A 15,073-nucleotide genomic window follows, 5' to 3' on the forward strand; every position below is an offset into this window, starting at 1 on the left:
CTTCTCAACTCTCCACTTCATTCTGTGTCCTCTTTCGGGTGTATGGCTTTCTAATTCGCTCTGGTTAAATGCGTAGTTTTGGACTCCTCGAGGCGTTGCTATTTTTGGGGAGGTCATTCCGACTATATTGCGCCATACTATTGTTTCTGCTTTCCGTTAATAATGTAAGTATATCTGTCACATCCCTTGCTTAGTGGACTTCTATTTTCTTTAAATTCCTTCTGATAAATGACTGACTATTTCTCGTCATGCTTTGACTGGTCCCTCGACCGGAAATTGGCCGCCATTCAAGATAGGGCTGTCAACGGGTGGGATCCGGGTCCGGTCCTGGTAGAAGCACTCCCGAGTAGATCATTCATTGGGACAAAACCTTAGACCCAAAACCGTTAATTTTAACTTAAAATTTAGGTTGAAACAAAAACATAGGTTTAAGACCGAACAATTTAAGATAAAAAACACCACTTTTCTTATTTAAATCGCAAACTAAAATTTAAACTTTAAACATAGATCGTTAATAAAATTGATAGAGAAATACTAAGTTACTTATATGTTAAAACGTCAGACCCCTTTGTTTATCTATCTATCTATCAGATCGACACTTTAAACCTACGTAAGAGAGAAACTGTAAGAAAACGAATGAAATAATATATATGGTTAACAAAGTAATCGATTTTGGGCATGAATCGATTCGGGTGGGCCGTGTACCGGACCGACCCAATTATTTATTTCAACATAATCATGGAACCAGATCCTTTATAAATGGTTGGGTCAATTCGGTCCACCCGGGTAGACCTGAACCGTTGACAGTCCCTTCAAGAACATGAACGATGACAGCGATTGTGTTGCAGCAAGGTTGGTATCCCTTTTCCTTCTCCCTTCCGACCTGTAATTAGAGGTAAGGACCTTTCAAAACCGCACTCGATGTTCGTACCTTTGTTATTGAGGCATAAGATTTTGTTCTGCGAAATTGGTTTTGGTTTTTCACGAATTTATAAATTCTGCTAATGCAATTTCTGCCTTGTCATTGCAGGAACGTTCTAATGGGTTCGGATTGCAAACTGCCGTATCAGAATGAATGCCATAGGGTAAGCCACCATTGGTTATATATGTTGGTACTTTTTACAAGGGCTTCTCTTGCTTTATTGCTGTTTTTTGTGGTTGTAACATCTTTTAATTTTCTAATACTCCCCTTGGCTTCTACAGGCATCGCCACTTCCATGCGATTGCGTCAATGGAGCAGATTCAAAAGTTCGAATTGGAGCAGTAGTCCGCTGAGGCCTTGCATACGCTGGAGTCTGGAATAAGCCACTCTAACCCTCTTCTTCTATATTCACTTGTATATTATTTCTCGTCCACCTGTTCCTGATTAGATATTCTTGATAGGTGAAGGGCGTGAGCGCAAAGGAGACTCGGAAGCGATACGGATGCGGAACCTGTACAGGTATGCGTTTTTTGTACAATGTCTGCATACCTAAATTACATCATTTTTGGAAGACAAGGTTTGTCGGTCGTGGCAGTGGCTATAATATCCTTGGGTCTTATGGGTGCAGGCACGGAAGAATGGTCGACTTGCAGGCAAGCTCTCACGGATTTACTCTAAGGAAGCTGGTCCAATGTTTCGTGTAAGCTTCTCAACTCTCCACTTCATTCTGTGTCCTCTTTCGGGTGTATGGCTTTCTAATTCGCTCTGGTTAAATGCGTAGTTTTGGACTCCTCGAGGCGTTGCTATTTTTGGGGAGGTCATTCCGACTATATTGCGCCATACTATTGTTTCTGCTTTCCGTTAATAATGTAAGTATATCTGTCACATCCCTTGCTTAGTGGACTTCTATTTTCTTTAAATTCCTTCTGATAAATGACTGACTATTTCTCGTCATGCTTTGACTGGTCCCTCGACCGGAAATTGGCCGCCATTCAAGATAGGGCTGTCAACGGGTGGGATCCGGGTCCGGTCTTGGTAGAAGCACTCCCGAGTAGATCATTCATTGGGACAAAACCTTAGACCCAAAACCGTTAATTTTAACTTAAAATTTAGGTTGAAACAAAAACATAGGTTTAAGACCGAACAATTTAAGATAAAAAACACCACTTTTCTTATTTAAATCGCAAACTAAAATTTAAACTTTAAACATAGATCGTTAATAAAATTGATAGAGAAATACTAAGTTACTTATATGTTAAAACGTCAGACCCCTTTGTTTATCTATGTATCTATCAGATCGACACTTTAAACCTACGTAAGAGAGAAACTGTAAGAAAACGAATGAAATAATATATATGGTTAACAAAGTAATCGGTTTTGGGCATGAATCGATTCGGGAGGGCCGTGTACCGGACCGACCCAATTATTTATTTCAACATATTCATGGAACCAGATCCTTTATAAATGGTTGGGTCAATTCGGTCCACCCGGGTAGACCTGAACCGTTGACAGTCCCTTCAAGAACATGAACGATGATAGCGATTGTTTTGCAGCAAGGTTGGTATCCCTTTTCCTTCTCCCTTCAGACCTGTAATTAGAGGTAAGGACCTTTCAAAACCGCACTCGATGTTCGTACCTTTGTTATTGAGGCATAAGATTTTGTTCTGCGAAATTGGTTTTGGTTTTTCACGAATTTATAAATTCTGCTAATGCAATTTCTGCCTTGTCATTGCAGGAACGTTCTAATGGGTTCGGATTGCAAACTGCCGTATCAGAATGAATGCCATAGGGTAAGCCACCATTGGTTATATATGTTGGTACTTTTTACAAGGGCTTTTCTTGCTTTATTGCTGTTTTTTGTGGTTGTAACATCTTTTAATTTTCTAATACTCCCCTTGGCTTCTACAGGCATCGCCACTTCCATGCGATTGCGTCAATGGAGCAGATTCAAAAGATCGAATTGGAGCAGTAGTCCGCTGAGGCCTTGCATACGTTGGAGTCCGGAATAAGCCACTCTAACCCTCTTCTTCTATATTCACTTGTATATTATTTCTCGTCCACCTGTTCCTGATTAGATATTCTTGATAGGTGAAGGGCGTGAGCGCAAAGGAGACTCGGAAGCGATACGGATGCGGAACCTGTACAGGTATGCGTTTTTTGTACAATGTCTGCATACCTAAATTACATCATTTTTGGAAGACAAGGTTTGTCGGTCGTGGCATGGCTATAATATCCTTGGGTCTTATGGGTGCAGGCACGGAAGAATGGTCGACTTGCAGGCAAGCTCTCACGGCTTTACTCTAAGGAAGCTGGTCCAATGTTTCGTGTAAGCTTCTCAACTCTCCACTTCATTCGGTGTCCTCTTTCGGGTGTATGGCTTTCTAATTCGCTCTGGTTAAATGCGTAGTTTTGGACTCCTCGAGGCGTTGCTATTTTTGGGGAGGTCATTCCGACTATATTGCGCCATACTATTGTTTCTGCTTTCCGTTAATAATGTAAGTATATCTGTCACATCCCTTGCTTAATGGACTTCTATTTTCTTTAAATTCCTTCTGATAAATGACTGACTATTTCTCGTCATGCTTTGACTGGTCCCTCGACCGGAAATTGGCCGCCATTCAAGATAGGGCTGTCAACGGGTGGGATCCGGGTCCGGTCTTAGTAGAAGCACTCCCGAGTAGATCATTCATTGGGACAAAACGTTAGACCCAAAACCGTCAATTTTAGCTTAAAATTTAGGTTGAAACAAAAACATAGGTTTTAAACCGAACAATTTAAGATAAAAAACACCACTTTTCTTATTTAAATCGCAAACTAAAATTTAAACTTTAAACATAGATCGTTAATAAAATTGATAGAAAAATACTAAGTTACTTATATGTTAAAACGTCAGACCCCTTTGTTTATCTATCTATCTATCAGACTCGACACTTTAAACCTACGATAAGAGAGAAACTGTAAGAAAACGAATGAAATAATATATATGGTTAACAAAGTAATCGGTTTTGGGCATGAATCGATTCGGGAGGGTCGTGTACCGGACCGACCCAATTATTTATTTCAACATAATCATGGAACAGATCCTTTATAAATGGTTGGGTCAATTCGGTCCACCCGGGTAGACCTGAACCGTTGACAGTCCCTTCAAGAACATGAACGATGATAGCGATTGTGTTGCAGCAAGGTTGGTATCCCTTTTCCTTCTCCCTTCAGACCTGTAATTAGAGGTAAGGACCTTTCAAAACCGCACTCGATGTTCGTACCTTTGTTATTGAGGCATAAGATTTTGTTCTGCGAAATTGGTTTTGGTTTTTCACGAATTTATAAATTCTGCTAATGCAATTTCTGCCTTGTCATTGCAGGAACGTTCTAATGGGTTCGGATTGCAAACTGCCGTATCAGAATGAATGCCATAGGGTAAGCCACCATTGGTTATATATGTTGGTACTTTTTACAAGGGCTTCTCTTGCTTTATTGCTGTTTTTTGTGGTTGTAACATCTTTTAATTTTGTAATACTCCCCTTGGCTTCTACAGGCATCGCCACTTCCATGCGATTGCGTCAATGGAGCAGATTCAAAAGATCGAATTGGAGCAGTAGTCCGCTGAGGCCTTGCATACGCTGGAGTCCGGAATAAGCCACTCTAAACCTCTTCTTCTATATTCACTTGTATATTATTTCTCGTCCGCCTGTTCCTGATTAGATATTCTTCATTGGTGAAGGGCATGAGCGCAAAGGAGACTCGGAAGCGATACGGATGCGGAAGCTGTACAGGTATGCGTTTTTTGTACAATGTCTGCATACCTAAATTACATCATTTTTGGAAGACAAGGTTTGTCGGTCGTGGCAGTGGCTATAATATCCTTGGGTCTTATGGGTGCAGGCACGGAAGAATGGTCGACTTGCAGGCAAGCTCTCACGGCTTTACTCTGAGGAAGCTGGTCCAATGTTTCGTGTAAGCTTCTCAACTCTCCACTTCATTCTGTGTCCTCTTTCGGGTGTATGGCTTTCTAATTCGCTCTGGTTAAATGCGTAGTTTTGGACTCCTCGAGGCGTTGCTATTTTTGGGGAGGTCATTCCGACTATATTGCGCCATACTATTGTTTCTGCTTTCCGTTAATAATGTAAGTATATCTGTCACATCCCTTGCTTAGTGGACTTCTATTTTCTTTAAATTCCTTCTGATAAATGACTGACTATTTCTCGTCATGCTTTGACTGGTCCCTCGACCGGAAATTGGCCGCCATTCAAGATAGGGCTGTCAACGGGTGGGATCCGGGTCCGGTCTTGGTAGAAGCACTCCCAAGTAGATCATTCATTGGGACAAAACCTTAGACCCAAAACCGTTAATTTTAACTTAAAATTTAGGTTGAAACAAAAACATAGGTTTAAGACCGAACAATTTAAGATAAAAAACACCACTTTTCTTATTTAAATCGCAAACTAAAATTTAAACTTTAAACATAGATCGTTAATAAAATTGATAGAGAAATACTAAGTTACTTATATGTTAAAACGTCAGACCCCTTTGTTTATCTATCTATCTATCAGATCGACACTTTAAACCTACGTAAGAGAGAAACTGTAAGAAAACGAATGAAATAATATATATGGTTAACAAAGTAATCGGTTTTGGGCATGAATCGATTCGGGAGGGCCGTGTACCGGACCGACCCAATTATTTATTTCAACATAATCATGGAACCAGATCCTTTATAAATGGTTGGGTCAATTCGGTCCACCCGGGTAGACCTGAACCGTTGACAGTCCCTTCAAGAACATGACCGATGATAGCGATTGTGTTGCAGCAAGGTTGGTATCCCTTTTCCTTCTCCCTTCCGACCTGTAATTAGAGGTAAGGACCTTTCAAAACCGCACTCGATGTTCGTACCTTTGTTATTGAGGCATAAGATTTTGTTCTGCGAAATTGGTTTTGGTTTTTCACGAATTTATAAATTCTGCTAATGCAATTTCTGCCTTGTCATTGCAGGAACGTTCTAATGGGTTCGGATTGCAAACTGCCGTATCAGAATGAATGCCATAGGGTAAGCCACCATTGGTTATATATGTTGGTACTTTTTACAAGGGCTTCTCTTGCTTTATTGCTGTTTTTTGTGGTTGTAACATCTTTTAATTTTCTAATACTCCCCTTGGCTTCTACAGGCATCGCCACTTCCATGCGATTGCGTCAATGGAGCAGATTCAAAAGTTCGAATTGGAGCAGTAGTCCGCTGAGGCCTTGCATACGCTGGAGTCCGGAATAAGCCACTCTAACCCTCTTCTTCTATATTCACTTGTATATTATTTCTCGTCCACCTGTTCCTGATTAGATATTCTTGATAGGTGAAGGGCGTGAGCGCAAAGGAGACTCGGAAGCGATACGGATGCGGAACCTGTACAGGTATGCGTTTTTTGTACAATGTCTGCATACCTAAATTACATCATTTTTGGAAGACAAGGTTTGTCGGTCGTGGCAGTGGCTATAATATCCTTGGGTCTTATGGGTGCAGGCACGGAAGAATGGTCGACTTGCAGGCAAGCTCTCACGGCTTTACTCTGAGGAAGCTGGTCCAATGTTTCGTGTAAGCTTCTCAACTCTCCACTTCATTCTGTGTCCTCTTTCGGGTGTATGGCTTTCTAATTCGCTCTGGTTAAATGCGTAGTTTTGGACTCCTCGAGGCGTTGCTATTTTTGGGGAGGTCATTCCGACTATATTGCGCCATACTATTGTTTCTGCTTTCCGTTAATAATGTAAGTATATCTGTCACATCCCTTGCTTAGTGGACTTCTATTTTCTTTAAATTCCTTCTGATAAATGACTGACTATTTCTCGTCATGCTTTGACTGGTCCCTCGACCGGAAATTGGCCGCCATTCAAGATAGGGCTGTCAACGGGTGGGATCCGGGTCCGGTCTTGGTAGAAGCACTCCCGAGTAGATCATTCATTGGGACAAAACCTTAGACCCAAAACCGTTAATTTTAACTTAAAATTTAGGTTGAAACAAAAACATAGGTTTAAGACCGAACAATTTAAGATAAAAAACACCACTTTTCTTATTTAAATCGCAAACTAAAATTTAAACTTTAAACATAGATCGTTAATAAAATTGATAGAGAAATACTAAGTTACTTATATGTTAAAACGTCAGACCCCTTTGTTTATCTATCTATCTATCAGATCGACACTTTAAACCTACGTAAGAGAGAAACTGTAAGAAAACGAATGAAATAATATATATGGTTAACAAAGTAATCGGTTTTGGGCATGAATCGATTCGGGAGGGCCGTGTACCGGACCGACCCAATTATTTATTTCAACATAATCATGGAACCAGATCCTTTATAAATGGTTGGGTCAATTCGGTCCACCCGGGTAGACCTGAACCGTTGACAGTCCCTTCAAGAACATGAACGATGATAGCGATTGTGTTGCAGCAAGGTTGGTATCCCTTTTCCTTCTCCCTTCCGACCTGTAATTAGAGGTAAGGATCTTTCAAAACCGCACTCGATGTTCGTACCTTTGTTATTGAGGCATAAGATTTTGTTCTGCGAAATTGGTTTTGGTTTTTCACGAATTTATAAATTCTGCTAATGCAATTTCTGCCTTGTCATTGCAGGAACGTTCTAATGGGTTCGGATTGCAAACTGCCGTATCAGAATGAATGCCATAGGATAAGCCACCATTGGTTATATATGTTGGTACTTTTTACAAGGGCTTCTCTTGCTTTATTGCTGTTTTTTGTGGTTGTAACATCTTTTAATTTTCTAATACTCCCCTTGGCTTCTACGGGCATCGCCACTTCCATGCGATTGCGTCAATGGAGCAGATTCAAAAGTTCGAATTGAAGCAGTAGTCCGCTGTGGCCTTGCATACGCTGGAGTCCGGAATAAGCCACTCTAACCCTCTTCTTCTATATTCACTTGTATATTATTTCTTGTCCACCTGTTCCTGATTAGATATTCTTGATAGGTGAAGGGCGTGAGCGCAAAGGAGACTCGGAAGCGATACGGATGCGGAACCTGTACAGGTATGCGTTTTTTGTACAATGTCTGCATACCTAAATTACATCATTTTTGGAAGACAAGGTTTGTCGGTCGTGGCAGTGGCTATAATATCCTTGAGTCTTATGGGTGCAGGCACGGAAGAATGGTCGACTTGCAGGCAAGCTCTCACGGCTTTACTCTAAGGAAGCTGGTCCAATGTTTCGTGTAAGCTTCTCAACTCTCCACTTCATTCTGTGTCCTCTTTCGGGTGTATGGCTTTCTAATTCGCTCTGGTTAAATGCGTAGTTTTGGACTCCTCGAGGCGTTGCTATTTTTGGGGAGGTCATTCCGACTATATTGCGCCATACTATTGTTTCTGCTTTCCGTTAATAATGTAAGTATATCTGTCACATCCCTTGCTTAGTGGACTTCTATTTTCTTTAAATTCCTTCTGATAAATGACTGACTATTTCTCGTCATGCTTTGACTGGTCCCTCGACCGGAAATTGGCCGCCATTCAAGATAGGGCTGTCAACGGGTGGGATCCGGGTCCGGTCTTGGTAGAAGCACTCCCGAGTAGATCATTCATTGGGACAAAACCTTAGACCCAAAACCGTTAATTTTAACTTAAAATTTAGGTTGAAACAAAAACATAGGTTTAAGACCGAACAATTTAAGATAAAAAACACCACTTTTCTTATTTAAATCGCAAACTAAAATTTAAACTTTAAACATAGATCGTTAATAAAATTGATAGAGAAATACTAAGTTACTTATATGTTAAAACGTCAGACCCCTTTGTTTATCTATCTATCTATCAGATCGACACTTTAAACCTACGTAAGAGAGAAACTGTAAGAAAACGAATGAAATAATATATATGGTTAACAAAGTAATCGATTTTGGGCATGAATCGATTCGGGTGGGCCGTGTACCGGACCGACCCAATTATTTATTTCAACATAATCATGGAACCAGATCCTTTATAAATGGTTGGGTCAATTCGGTCCACCCGGGTAGACCTGAACCGTTGACAGTCCCTTCAAGAACATGAACGATGATAGCGATTGTGTTGCAGCAAGGTTGGTATCCCTTTTCCTTCTCCCTTCCGACCTGTAATTAGAGGTAAGGACCTTTCAAAACCGCACTCGATGTTCGTACCTTTGTTATTGAGGCATAAGATTTTGTTCTGCGAAATTGGTTTTGGTTTTTCACGAATTTATAAATTCTGCTAATGCAATTTCTGCCTTGTCATTGCAGGAACGTTCTAATGGGTTCGGATTGCAAACTGCCGTATCAGAATGAATGCCATAGGGTAAGCCACCATTGGTTATATATGTTGGTACTTTTTACAAGGGCTTCTCTTGCTTTATTGCTGTTTTTTGTGGTTGTAACATCTTTTAATTTTCTAATACTCCCCTTGGCTTCTACAGGCATCGCCACTTCCATGCGATTGCGTCAATGGAGCAGATTCAAAAGTTCGAATTGGAGCAGTAGTCCGCTGAGGCCTTGCATACGCTGGAGTCCGGAATAAGCCACTCTAACCCTCTTCTTCTATATTCACTTGTATATTATTTCTCGTCCACCTGTTCCTGATTAGATATTCTTGATAGGTGAAGGGCGTGAGCGCAAAGGAGACTCGGAAGCGATACGGATGCGGAACCTGTACAGGTATGCGTTTTTTGTACAATGTCTGCATACCTAAATTACATCATTTTTGGAAGACAAGGTTTGTCGGTCGTGGCAGTGGCTATAATATCCTTGGGTCTTATGGGTGCAGGCACGGAAGAATGGTCGACTTGCAGGCAAGCTCTCACGGCTTTACTCTAAGGAAGCTGGTCCAATGTTTCGTGTAAGCTTCTCAACTCTCCACTTCATTCTGTGTCCTCTTTCGGGTGTATGGCTTTCTAATTCGCTCTGGTTAAATGCGTAGTTTTGGACTCCTCGAGGCGTTGCTATTTTTGGGGAGGTCATTCCGACTATATTGCGCCATACTATTGTTTCTGCTTTCCGTTAATAATGTAAGTATATCTGTCACATCCCTTGCTTAGTGGACTTCTATTTTCTTTAAATTCCTTCTGATAAATGACTGACTATTTCTCGTCATGCTTTGACTGGTCCCTCGACCGGAAATTGGCCGCCATTCAAGATAGGGCTGTCAACGGGTGGGATCCGGGTCCGGTCTTGGTAGAAGCACTCCCGAGTAGATCATTCATTGGGACAAAACCTTAGACCCAAAACCGTTAATTTTAACTTAAAATTTAGGTTGAAACAAAAACATAGGTTTAAGACCGAACAATTTAAGATAAAAAACACCACTTTTCTTATTTAAATCGCAAACTAAAATTTAAACTTTAAACATAGATCGTTAATAAAATTGATAGAGAAATACTAAGTTACTTATATGTTAAAACGTCAGACCCCTTTGTTTATCTATCTATCTATCAGATCGACACTTTAAACCTACGTAAGAGAGAAACTGTAAGAAAACGAATGAAATAATATATATGGTTAACAAAGTAATCGATTTTGGGCATGAATCGATTCGGGTGGGCCGTGTACCGGACCGACCCAATTATTTATTTCAACATAATCATGGAACCAGATCCTTTATAAATGGTTGGGTCAATTCGGTCCACCCGGGTAGACCTGAACCGTTGACAGTCCCTTCAAGAACATGAACGATGATAGCGATTGTGTTGCAGCAAGGTTGGTATCCCTTTTCCTTCTCCCTTCCGACTTGTAATTAGAGGTAAGGACCTTTCAAAACCGCACTCGATGTTCGTACCTTTGTTATTGAGGCATAAGATTTTGTTCTGCGAAATTGGTTTTGGTTTTTCACGAATTTATAAATTCTGCTAATGCAATTTCTGCCTTGTCATTGCAGGAACGTTCTAATGGGTTCGGATTGCAAACTGCCGTATCAGAATGAATGCCATAGGGTAAGCCACCATTGGTTATATATGTTGGTACTTTTTACAAGGGCTTCTCTTGCTTTATTGCTGTTTTTTGTGGTTGTAACATCTTTTAATTTTCTAATACTCCCCTTGGCTTCTACAGGCATCGCCACTTCCATGCGATTGCGTCAATGGAGCAGATTCAAAAGTTCGAATTGGAGCAGTAGTACGCTGAGGCCTTGCATACGCTGGAGTCCGGAATAAGCCACTCTAACCCTCTTCTTCTATATTCACTTGTATATTATTTCTCGTCCACCTGTTCCTGATTAGATATTCTTGATAGGTGAAGGGCGTGAGCGCAAAGGAGACTCGGAAGCGATACGGATGCGGAACCTGTACAGGTATGCGTTTTTTGTACAATGTCTGCATACCTAAATTACATCATTTTTGGAAGACAAGGTTTGTCGGTCGTGGCAGTGGCTATAATATCCTTGGGTCTTATGGGTGCAGGCACGGAAGAATGGTCGACTTGCAGGCAAGCTCTCACGGCTTTACTCTAAGGAAGCTGGTCCAATGTTTCGTGTAAGCTTCTCAACTCTCCACTTCATTCTGTGTCCTCTTTCGGGTGTATGGCTTTCTAATTCGCTCTGGTTAAATGCGTAGTTTTGGACTCCTCGAGGCGTTGCTATTTTTGGGGAGGTCATTCCGACTATATTGCGCCATACTATTGTTTCTGCTTTCCGTTAATAATGTAAGTATATCTGTCACATCCCTTGCTTAGTGGACTTCTATTTTCTTTAAATTCCTTCTGATAAATGACTGACTATTTCTCGTCATGCTTTGACTGGTCCCTCGACCGGAAATTGGCCGCCATTCAAGATAGGGCTGTCAACGGGTGGGATCCGGGTCCAGTCTTGGTCGAAGCACTACCGAGTAGATCATTCATTGGGACAAAACCTTAGACCCAAAACCGTTAATTTTAACTTTAAATTTAGGTTGAAACAAAAACATAGGTTTAAGACCGAACAATTTAAGATAAAAAACACCACTTTTCTAATTTAAATCGCAAACTAAAATTTAAACTTTAAACATAGATCGTTAATAAAATTGATAGAGAAATACTAAGTTACTTATATGTTAAAACGTCAGACCCCTTTGTTTATCTATCTATCTATCAGATCGACACTTTAAACCTACGTAAGAGAGAAACTGTAAGAAAACGAATGAAATAATATATATGGTTAACAAAGTAATCGGTTTTGGGCATGAATCGATTCGGGAGGGCCGTGTACCGGACCGACCCAATTATTTATTTCAACATAATTATGGAACCAGATCCTTTATAAATGGTTGGGTCAATTCGGTCCACCCGGGTAGACCTGAACCGTTGACAGTCCCTTCAAGAACATGAACGATGATAGCGATTGTGTTGCAGCAAGGTTGGTATCCCTTTTCCTTCTCCCTTCCGACCTGTAATTAGAGGTAAGGACCTTTCAAAACCGCACTCGATGTTCGTACCTTTGTTATTGAGGCATAAGATTTTGTTCTGCGAAATTGGTTTTGGTTTTTCACGAATTTATAAATTCTGCTAATGCAATTTCTGCCTTGTCATTGCAGGAACGTTCTAATGGGTTCGGATTGCAAACTGCCGTATCAGAATGAATGCCATAGGGTAAGCCACCATTGGTTATATATGTTGGTACTTTTTACAAGGGCTTCTCTTGCTTTATTGCTGTTTTTTGTGGTTGTAACATCTTTTAATTTTCTAATACTCCCCTTGGCTTCTACAGGCATCGCCACTTCCATGCGATTGCGTCAATGGAGCAGATTCAAAAGTTCGAATTGGAGCAGTAGTACGCTGAGGCCTTGCATACGCTGGAGTCCGGAATAAGCCACTCTAACCCTCTTCTTCTATATTCACTTGTATATTATTTCTCGTCCACCTGTTCCTGATTAGATATTCTTGATAGGTGAAGGGCGTGAGCGCAAAGGAGACTCGGAAGCGATACGGATGCGGAACCTGTACAGGTATGCGTTTTTTGTACAATGTCTGCATACCTAAATTACATCATTTTTGGAAGACAAGGTTTGTCGGTCGTGGCAGTGGCTATAATATCCTTGGGTCTTATGGGTGCAGGCACGGAAGAATGGTCGACTTGCAGGCAAGCTCTCACGGCTTTACTCTAAGGAAGCTGGTCCAATGTTTCGTGTAAGCTTCTCAACTCTCCACTTCATTCTGTGTCCTCTTTCGGGTGTATGGCTTTCTAATTCGCTCTGGTTAAATGCGTAGTTTTGGACTCCTCGAGGCGTTGCTATTTTTGGGGAGGTCATTCCGACTATATTGCGCCATACTATTGTTTCTGCTTTCCGTTAATAATGTAAGTATATCTGTCACATCCCTTGCTTAGTGGACTTCTATTTTCTTTAAATTCCTTCTGATAAATGACTGACTATTTCTCGTCATGCTTTGACTGGTCCCTCGACCGGAAATTGGCCGCCATTCAAGATAGGGCTGTCAACGGGTGGGATCCGGGTCCGGTCCTGGTAGAAGCACTCCCGAGTAGATCATTCATTGGGACAAAACCTTAGACCCAAAACCGTTAATTTTAACTTAAAATTTAGGTTGAAACAAAAACATAGGTTTAAGACCGAACAATTTAAGATAAAAAACACCACTTTTCTTATTTAAATCGCAAACTAAAATTTAAACTTTAAACATAGATCGTTAATAAAATTGATAGAGAAATACTAAGTTACTTATATGTTAAAACGTCAGACCCCTTTGTTTATCTATCTATCTATCAGATCGACACTTTAAACCTACGTAAGAGAGAAACTGTAAGAAAACGAATGAAATAATATATATGGTTAACAAAGTAATCGATTTTGGGCATGAATCGATTCGGGTGGGCCGTGTACCGGACCGACCCAATTATTTATTTCAACATAATCATGGAACCAGATCCTTTATAAATGGTTGGGTCAATTCGGTCCACCCGGGTAGACCTGAACCGTTGACAGTCCCTTCAAGAACATGAACGATGACAGCGATTGTGTTGCAGCAAGGTTGGTATCCCTTTTCCTTCTCCCTTCCGACCTGTAATTAGAGGTAAGGACCTTTCAAAACCGCACTCGATGTTCGTACCTTTGTTATTGAGGCATAAGATTTTGTTCTGCGAAATTGGTTTTGGTTTTTCACGAATTTATAAATTCTGCTAATGCAATTTCTGCCTTGTCATTGCAGGAACGTTCTAATGGGTTCGGATTGCAAACTGCCGTATCAGAATGAATGCCATAGGGTAAGCCACCATTGGTTATATATGTTGGTACTTTTTACAAGGGCTTCTCTTGCTTTATTGCTGTTTTTTGTGGTTGTAACATCTTTTAATTTTCTAATACTCCCCTTGGCTTCTACAGGCATCGCCACTTCCATGCGATTGCGTCAATGGAGCAGATTCAAAAGTTCGAATTGGAGCAGTAGTCCGCTGAGGCCTTGCATACGCTGGAGTCTGGAATAAGCCACTCTAACCCTCTTCTTCTATATTCACTTGTATATTATTTCTCGTCCACCTGTTCCTGATTAGATATTCTTGATAGGTGAAGGGCGTGAGCGCAAAGGAGACTCGGAAGCGATACGGATGCGGAACCTGTACAGGTATGCGTTTTTTGTACAATGTCTGCATACCTAAATTACATCATTTTTGGAAGACAAGGTTTGTCGGTCGTGGCAGTGGCTATAATATCCTTGGGTCTTATGGGTGCAGGCACGGAAGAATGGTCGACTTGCAGGCAAGCTCTCACGGATTTACTCTAAGGAAGCTGGTCCAATGTTTCGTGTAAGCTTCTCAACTCTCCACTTCATTCTGTGTCCTCTTTCGGGTGTATGGCTTTCTAATTCGCTCTGGTTAAATGCGTAGTTTTGGACTCCTCGAGGCGTTGCTATTTTTGGGGAGGTCATTCCGACTATATTGCGCCATACTATTGTTTCTGCTTTCCGTTAATAATGTAAGTATATCTGTCACATCCCTTGCTTAGTGGACTTCTATTTTCTTTAAATTCCTTCTGATAAATGACTGACTATTTCTCGTCATGCTTTGACTGGTCCCTCGACCGGAAATTGGCCGCCATTCAAGATAGGGCTGTCAACGGGTGGGATCCGGGTCCGGTCTTGGTAGAAGCACTCCCGAGTAGATCATTCATTGGGACAAAACCTTAGACCCAAAACCGTTAATTTTAACTTAAAATTTAGGTTGAAACAAAAACATAGGTTT

This window comes from Nelumbo nucifera, chromosome 1 (assembly GCF_055504915.1).
Source record: "Nelumbo nucifera cultivar China Antique chromosome 1, China Antique-T2T, whole genome shotgun sequence".
Taxonomy (NCBI): Eukaryota; Viridiplantae; Streptophyta; class Magnoliopsida; order Proteales; family Nelumbonaceae; genus Nelumbo; species Nelumbo nucifera.